Below are 7,404 nucleotides of genomic sequence, written 5' to 3'. Positions count from 1 at the left end.
TCAGTTATCAGTAATTTAACTAAGGAAGTAGACCTGATTCATGGAAACGGATGGACGGTAATATAAACCTCATTGATGGCTCAAACTTTATGCTTATAACTGGGATAGAGAAATGAGTCCTTAGCAGTTTCACATGCAGTAGAAATTGAAGGGAGCGGTCATACAATAGTAAAAAACAGAGCATATTTGAGATTTGTTTAGCTTAGTCCAGTTCATGCACTCTTAATCAAGATGGAAGGCAATGGTGGGAGGCATCCTGTCAACAAAATATTCACGGCTGCGTCCAGTTTCTAGGCCGTGTTGATTGCTGAAGAATGAGGCCTCAGTCACTGAGGTTTACTACAATAGCTAAACGCTGTCAGCCTTTGCAATGCCACCACACATCTGAATGTGAGTGACAGTCTCCACTGTGGTAGTTTAGTGGCACTTTTACAACACGATACTTATCTCTGTGCACATCCGTGCAATGTGCAAAACACTTGATTAAAAGGCCCGCAGCAATGGTGTGTGACCCATCTGTGATCAAACTCATTGCACAAGGGGTGTAAATTGGGGGGGATGGTTACTGAGCATTAAGTATCATGACGGGCAAGATGACAGGCAGGCAAATGGGTAGATAAGGAGGTAAGTAGACGGACTGGCAGGGAGCAGAAAGGTGAATAGACCAGTGGGATGTTTGTTACAACAAGGTCCAACCGTGCCTCATAAATCCATTATCTAGTAGATAAATTTTACTTTTCGCCGCTTTCGATAGTTGTCAAACTACAAGTAGGGTATTGTAAGTTCTCAAAATGGGCACTTTCCCTTGTTCATGGAATTAGGTAATTTCAAGGGCACACATCTACACATCAGGAGTAGCATCCGCTTACGAGGCTTGTCAGATTCATACCAACCAGATGCGAAAGGCTTAAGTAGGCTTAGCGGCAGTGTTGAAGTCACTCAGGTTGGGTTGAGTGGGAAATTCGGAGGGGAACTAGAGCTGGTTGCAGAGGCTTCTTAAGACCGGGAGACAGAGCTGCTGCCTTACGCATTTCGTAAAGCCAGGGTCGGAGAAATTAAGGCGATAGACGAGGGTCGAAAATCGTCCCTAACTAATAAATGGCTTACACGGCGGTTTTCTTAAGGAAACATTAACTTTGAAAAATGTAAAATTGCTAGGAAATATGTCTTATAAACTGGTGGACTTACAAAATCAATCGCGGGAACGGTTAAGTAACGTGCTTTAACTTAGCACATTGTTATTTCTAACCCAATACTTGTATCACTTACGCGGTAATTAAGTTTTGGCTACAGTGGTGGAAGATTTGGTGGACCTAGGCACGTGCAAATGCTCAACCTAATGGTTCATTCAAGCCATCGTGCAGGTTGACTTCCACCTGGAAGCACTTTTTTAAATCGACTGCACGCGATATACCACCGGTCTTCATCAGTGCCATAAAAAGACGAGGTCCTGCACTTGTAGACAGAAATAACACTGAAATAGAGGAAGGTAGCATCTCAAGGAGGTCAAACTCGAGAGCCTGGGACGAATTGTTCAAATCTAAATACTAGTGAAAGCAACAAAGCTATTGCAATGGTTATAGCTAAAGAATGGTCTGGGTTCAGCACATAAAACTTCCCTCTCTTTTGATTTGCAGTCTGATCACCATCTCCTAAGTTGGAAGAAACACACGCTATCAATAGTGATCCTTGGAATTTGATGTAAACGGATGAGAAGGTATGACTTGTATATCACCGGTTTTCTACAATATTCGCTCCATTTACGATGAAGTTTATGGAACTCCTTTCCAAACGCAAAATGTTGGATCATGTGTCAAATAAGAAGGGTGCAATCACAAAATCGAAGTGACCGGCAGCTAATGACATTAAGATGGCAAAACCTTTCATCGCCTTTGTCATGTGCAATAATTTTAATGTCAGAACTCAAGCAAATACCAAATTAAATATGTTTTAAAATTATTCCCAGTTTGCGATACACATACTTCATGAAATGGGCAACATCAATGCTGTTTTCCTAAGATGTAGGAAGTGTATGGCATATTCCCACCTGGTTCACCAAAAATTGACAATAAAAGCGACATTCACTGCATACTTAACTATTTGTTTAACTGGGAGGGGTTGTTTGTGGCTAAATGTTGTCATCAGCTCGACTCTTTATTTTCATTTTGGAGACCTTTAAGGCTTCACCCAAGTACATTCGCTTGACGGTATGCTCCTCCAAAACACACCAGTAGCCTTTTAGTTCTTTTATGGATCTGAAATACGCATTCTCTTCTAATATTTTGCCTCGAAAAAGACTGCGAGAGCAGCAGCCACGTCACCAAATGTGTTTTCCACAGTATCCCATCACAATGTTTCAGATGATATATTATGCCTACATTGCAAGAGGTTGCAAGAATAATACACTCCATGTAACTTTTAAGAAGGAAACCTAGTTTTTAAGTGGTTTTCAGCCATCGGTATTTCTTTTTCACTCTCATGAAGTTTTTTATTTTCGATTATCTTTGGTGCAGGAGAGTGTGCTTTTGTAGGCCTCATGTTTTCAGATAGTTAGGGAGACATTAATTGCTGTCTTAAGTTTTGATTGTAAAAATCTAAATAAAAACAAATTACTTTGCACTTGCTATTCTAAAATTTAACCTAAATCAAAAATAAGACATATGCTAAAGTTTGTATGGCATGTAGTTTATTAATACGTCCCTTTTTCTTTCAAAAATTACTCCTTAATTTTTATGAACCCACATTTGAAGGAGGGAACTTTTAAAGTGTTGGCAATAAAATCTCTAGTGGCCTGAAGCTAGCCTTCCAAATGCATAAATCAGTTAAATGGGTACAAATTAGCGAAAGCAGGGGTAAAGCTTCAACATCTCGGAGTAATTTATAGGTGGACTCTTGCAAAAGCCTCAATTAAACATATTCATTAATTACAGGAGTCCTAAACTTTATCCCACAGACGCTAAAATCATAGCATAAAGTTGACCTGAAATACAGTTCTCTCCTACTCTGAAACAAAATTCTAGAACCTTTCCCTCTTGATGGGGGATCGAGAGGCATAGAGGTTGCAACAAAGACTTTAAACGGTCTTTTTCTTTTTTGTTCCAGAAATACTGTTCTTTTTTCATTTCTGGACATTTACCTGTTCAAGCAAGTTCCATAAGTCGGTTCTATTTATCCACGCCTTTTTTCTGAACTTGACAAGGATCATATTTTTAGTCAGCTAAACAAGTCTTATTTATTAAAAACTCTCTACTTTGTTGATATTGAGCAAAAGCGAACATATATGCTGCATTCTGACTCGGTTTGTGGCAGTAAGACTTCACAGCCACATGGTATTTGTCATTAGTCGCCGTATGGTAGTTGGTTGCGTTCGAGTGCACGAAACGATTGGTTGGATTCTAATCACCGAGTGAGATGTAGAATGTCATTTCCATCTAAGGTCGATTGTACTGTTCTGTATTTAGTATAATAGCAATAATAGCATCTCTGGGTTGTGGTGGTACCAAGGGTATCCAAACACCACATTCTCTTGAGTTACCGTCTTAAATTGAGCTATTTCTCTTATTTCACGTGGCAAAGAATTTACGTAAAAGTACTTGATTGGACCTTTGCGCTTTGTTTTGACCACGCGGACACAAATGTACCCGCCATTGTACTACTGCTAAGTTGTATGTCTTCCAGGACCTCCACAGCATTAATTGACGTCGGCAATACATTTTCTATCCCAGCGTTGTGACTTCTTTTGACTTTAGATGAGGCTTTGTATGCTACAATTTCGTACAAGTAGAAAGGAAATAACGTACCATTTAAGAATCTTTAAATCTGACTTGGATTTGGAGCTGCGATGAGTCGAGTTTAAATATGGTTCGCCATTTCCTTACTAACGTGCTGTTCATTTACTTATCTTGACTAAGGTTAAGTAATCTTTAAATCATGTTTTAAAATGGGCAGTGTTTGGGTCGCTAATGGTTTCAATGACCGCTTAGCATTGGTGGACGCTTGAATAATGCTGATGCGGTCACGCGAAATATCACATGCAAAGCTACTTTGATACTTTGGATGCAATTCCATCGGAAAGGAGACAAAAAGAGTGGGATTTATTGACAGCCCCATAAATATTATGAGTCTACTAATTCACGTTAAAAATGTCCACTCCTTTAAAAATAGACACTTCGATAAAAAAGATAAAAGTAATCCAAAAAGTATTCTTTTGGTGGTAAAATTATAGATGCACGACAGTTTTTGGACTAAAGTAAATGTGGATAGAGTGTCAGAATTGTGGAGAGCATTGGTTTGTAATACTATGATCATCTGCTTAACTCAATGTTTAGATTGTGAGGATACTTAAGTCTCCGTCTTTTACTTGTGCTAGTCAACATGGCTGTCAAACCATACTGGTCGCCCCTTAGCCCTTTCGACATACTAGGAGATTTCTGCGGTCCCCGTATTTTAATGTCAAGTGAACACGCGATACCTCCTGCGGTTGTCTGCCAGCTGGATAGAAGCCTCGTAGATTCTGCTAGGCATCACTAAATTGAGATCGAATTAGAAAGGTGGAATAGGTGAGAAAACCAAACATCATGAAGCTATGTAATACCTTACCCCTAGTTAGCTGACTTCACTTTTGAGCCAGTGTATCTACGATCACCAGTGGCCGTACGATGTAGCCTGCACATTTTCCCTTCCCTCCATACAGTCCCCATACAGGGCGAAGCTCCATACATAGTAGAACTGCCAAGACATATCAGTGATGATGCCGTCAAATACCTTCTTGACTGCACGCAAATCCGATTGCTGGATTGTTTGTATCTAGGGTGTTGCTCGTGCAGCACTGACAAAGTTGTGATGGCCGAAAAGGGAGGTAGACCAAGGGGAGCGGTAGAGACGATGGTCAAAAGAGGAGAGGGGTTAGATAATACTTTAATAATTTGCATAACTCTTTGTTCGGGTTTAGCGGACATTTAATTTTCCGCACTTGCTCTTACTATGAGCGGCATAGCTCGCGGCCAGTGTTGCTTTCTTTGTTAATATCATTCCTGCAAAACTAGGGATCAGTGTACATGTCAAAGTCAGACTGCACTTACAACTCTTCTGTTTAAGATCGTCACGGATTCTTCTTTTCAAAACGTATGCTCTTTTTCTGTCACGCTCAGGTGCATCATTCGGCAGTAGAAATCGGGATATACATTCTCTAGGATTAAATCCGCTCTCCGACACCACCAATGTAGCACCCCAGTACTTCTCTAAAGGCAAAAGTAGTCGTAATTCTCAAGTAGCGTATGTATTGCGGACGTACACAGGGACTGAACAGCTACTGGCATGGTCCAGTTGCCATGCCTCCTTGTGGACGTATAATGGCAGAGCCCTAAGTTCCCGCATAACCAAACCCAAGAGTTAAACAATCAGATTACAAAAACTCATTCATTTTTAAGGATCACCATCTAAGTTAGAAATAATCAAGAAATGAAGAAGGTCCAATCCTAATTCGTCGATTCCATTTTTCTTAAAACGGTCTCTCTAGCAATGAAGCATTGTGAATGACAAAGAGTAATTCACGCCCCATTTCCGTACCAAACCAGTCACAATGTAAATCATTCTAATAATTGCAACTTAAATTGAATTTTTTAAGGCCTTTGCACTAGTATGCAGTTGGATTGGGTTCCAACAAAAACAAGCTTTTACAAGCATAGCCCTTACCTAAATCCCGAAGTCATCATCTCGCGTTTCACTTGCAGTGCTATCCTACCTGTGTAGATAAGTCACGAACCTGAGAGTGCATCAAAATCGCTTGCCACTACACCATCTCCTCTGAATCAAATAAATGCACTATAATTAAAGAATTTACTTCCTTTTTGATGTCCTATGCTAGCCTAGGGGTCTAGAAAAAAATGGAAAGCGTTTTGATTGTCCGTCGAATTGTAATCTTGATCTTAAGGCCACAAATCTCAAATTGGAGAAGTAAAAGAAATGTCACATCAACAGCGACAGGATATGTGGAAACTAAGTTTGGCACGATTAAGAGAGGCGATTTGTACAAATAGTCTGTTGCAGACCTCAACTTTATTTAAAATTAAGCAACTGCTGTGGGCATTTCAATCAGGACTATTCTATTTGCTCTCTCTCTGGAATATTCCTATTTCCATTTTAGAATATAGCTGCTTGAACTAAGCTAGGCATAGTTGGTAACTGAAATAGCCCTGAAAATTGATCGTCTCAATTACTTCTAAGCAAATATTTCTAAGTTTTTGGAATTGTGCCACAATGCATCTTGCTAATAGAGCCGCGATTCCAAATTGTATTTTAAGGCATTCTACTGTTATCTATTTGAAATGGCAAAAAAATTATGGTGCGCAAAACTTTATGTAACTTTTGATGAAGGGTAGCTTTGAAACGGGGCACCAATGGGGCACCTGCCTCCTCTCCGCCCAACAGGCACGTATGCAGTAAGCTGGTCCGTCGAGACTAAAGCGAGAGAAGCCAGATAGGAGGTGGACTTAAAACATGTGCCTTGTCCAAATGGTCAAATCCATTTATGCTTCCATTTTTGGGGTTTATGCCCCCCCCCCCAAATCATAATGCTGTAGGTCTATAAAAAAGTCTGCATGGCTTGATGCATCAGGAGATCTGTAAAGATGAGAAGGCGAAGCGAAAGAAAGCCGCATCAGTCCATTGCAACACTGCTAAGCCTATGATTAATTAAGATCCTTGGAAGTCTATCGTTCAAGTGGTTCAAAATCTGTAGCCTATGCCAAGACAAAATTGCGTCCGAGGGATTTACTAGCTCACGTTGGACCCCTAAACTGTTTTCTATGCACCTGCGCACCTACAATCTGAACAAATTCCTTGACTTTTTTGTTCATTTCTCTAAATGCCACATTTATCCTTATTATTCCCATCCAACACGTAATGGGGCAAAAATCATGTCTAAGGCTGATGAGTTAAAGGTGTTTGCACCAAAAAGTGAGCTCTTATGAAGAAAATTGCTCTTCTGTCATGATCCTACAAGATGATAATTAAAAGTAAGCATATTGAAACTCGGAAGTAGAGAGGGCATAAATTGCATCACATCATAAAATACTTATGCATTATTTATTCCTAAGTTTGACACCACTTTCTTTTGATTACGTCAGGTTGGCTAGCTTGGAGTGGAAAAGCTGGTGTGAGTTTTACATTCGCCTACACGAGCTCTGCAGTCTGTCCCTACCATAATCATCTGAATAGCCAAAATCTGCAGTAGGAGGCATCGATTTAGCTAAGCACAACATTAAAAAATTAGATTATTCTTCTTTTCTAAAATAAAAGTAGGACTATCAGATTATGTGGATTGCAAGAAGGTTTAAAGAAGGCAGAAAGAATGGCAATTGTTGCGACCTGCATTGCAGTCGACCTTTAGGCGTGTGGAAAAAG

This window comes from Echinococcus granulosus (genome assembly GCF_000524195.1).
Source record: "Echinococcus granulosus chromosome Unknown EG_S00013, whole genome shotgun sequence".
NCBI lineage: Eukaryota > Metazoa > Platyhelminthes > Cestoda > Cyclophyllidea > Taeniidae > Echinococcus > Echinococcus granulosus.
The sequence above is the reverse complement of the archived record's forward strand: the minus strand, read 5'-3'. Positions refer to the sequence as shown.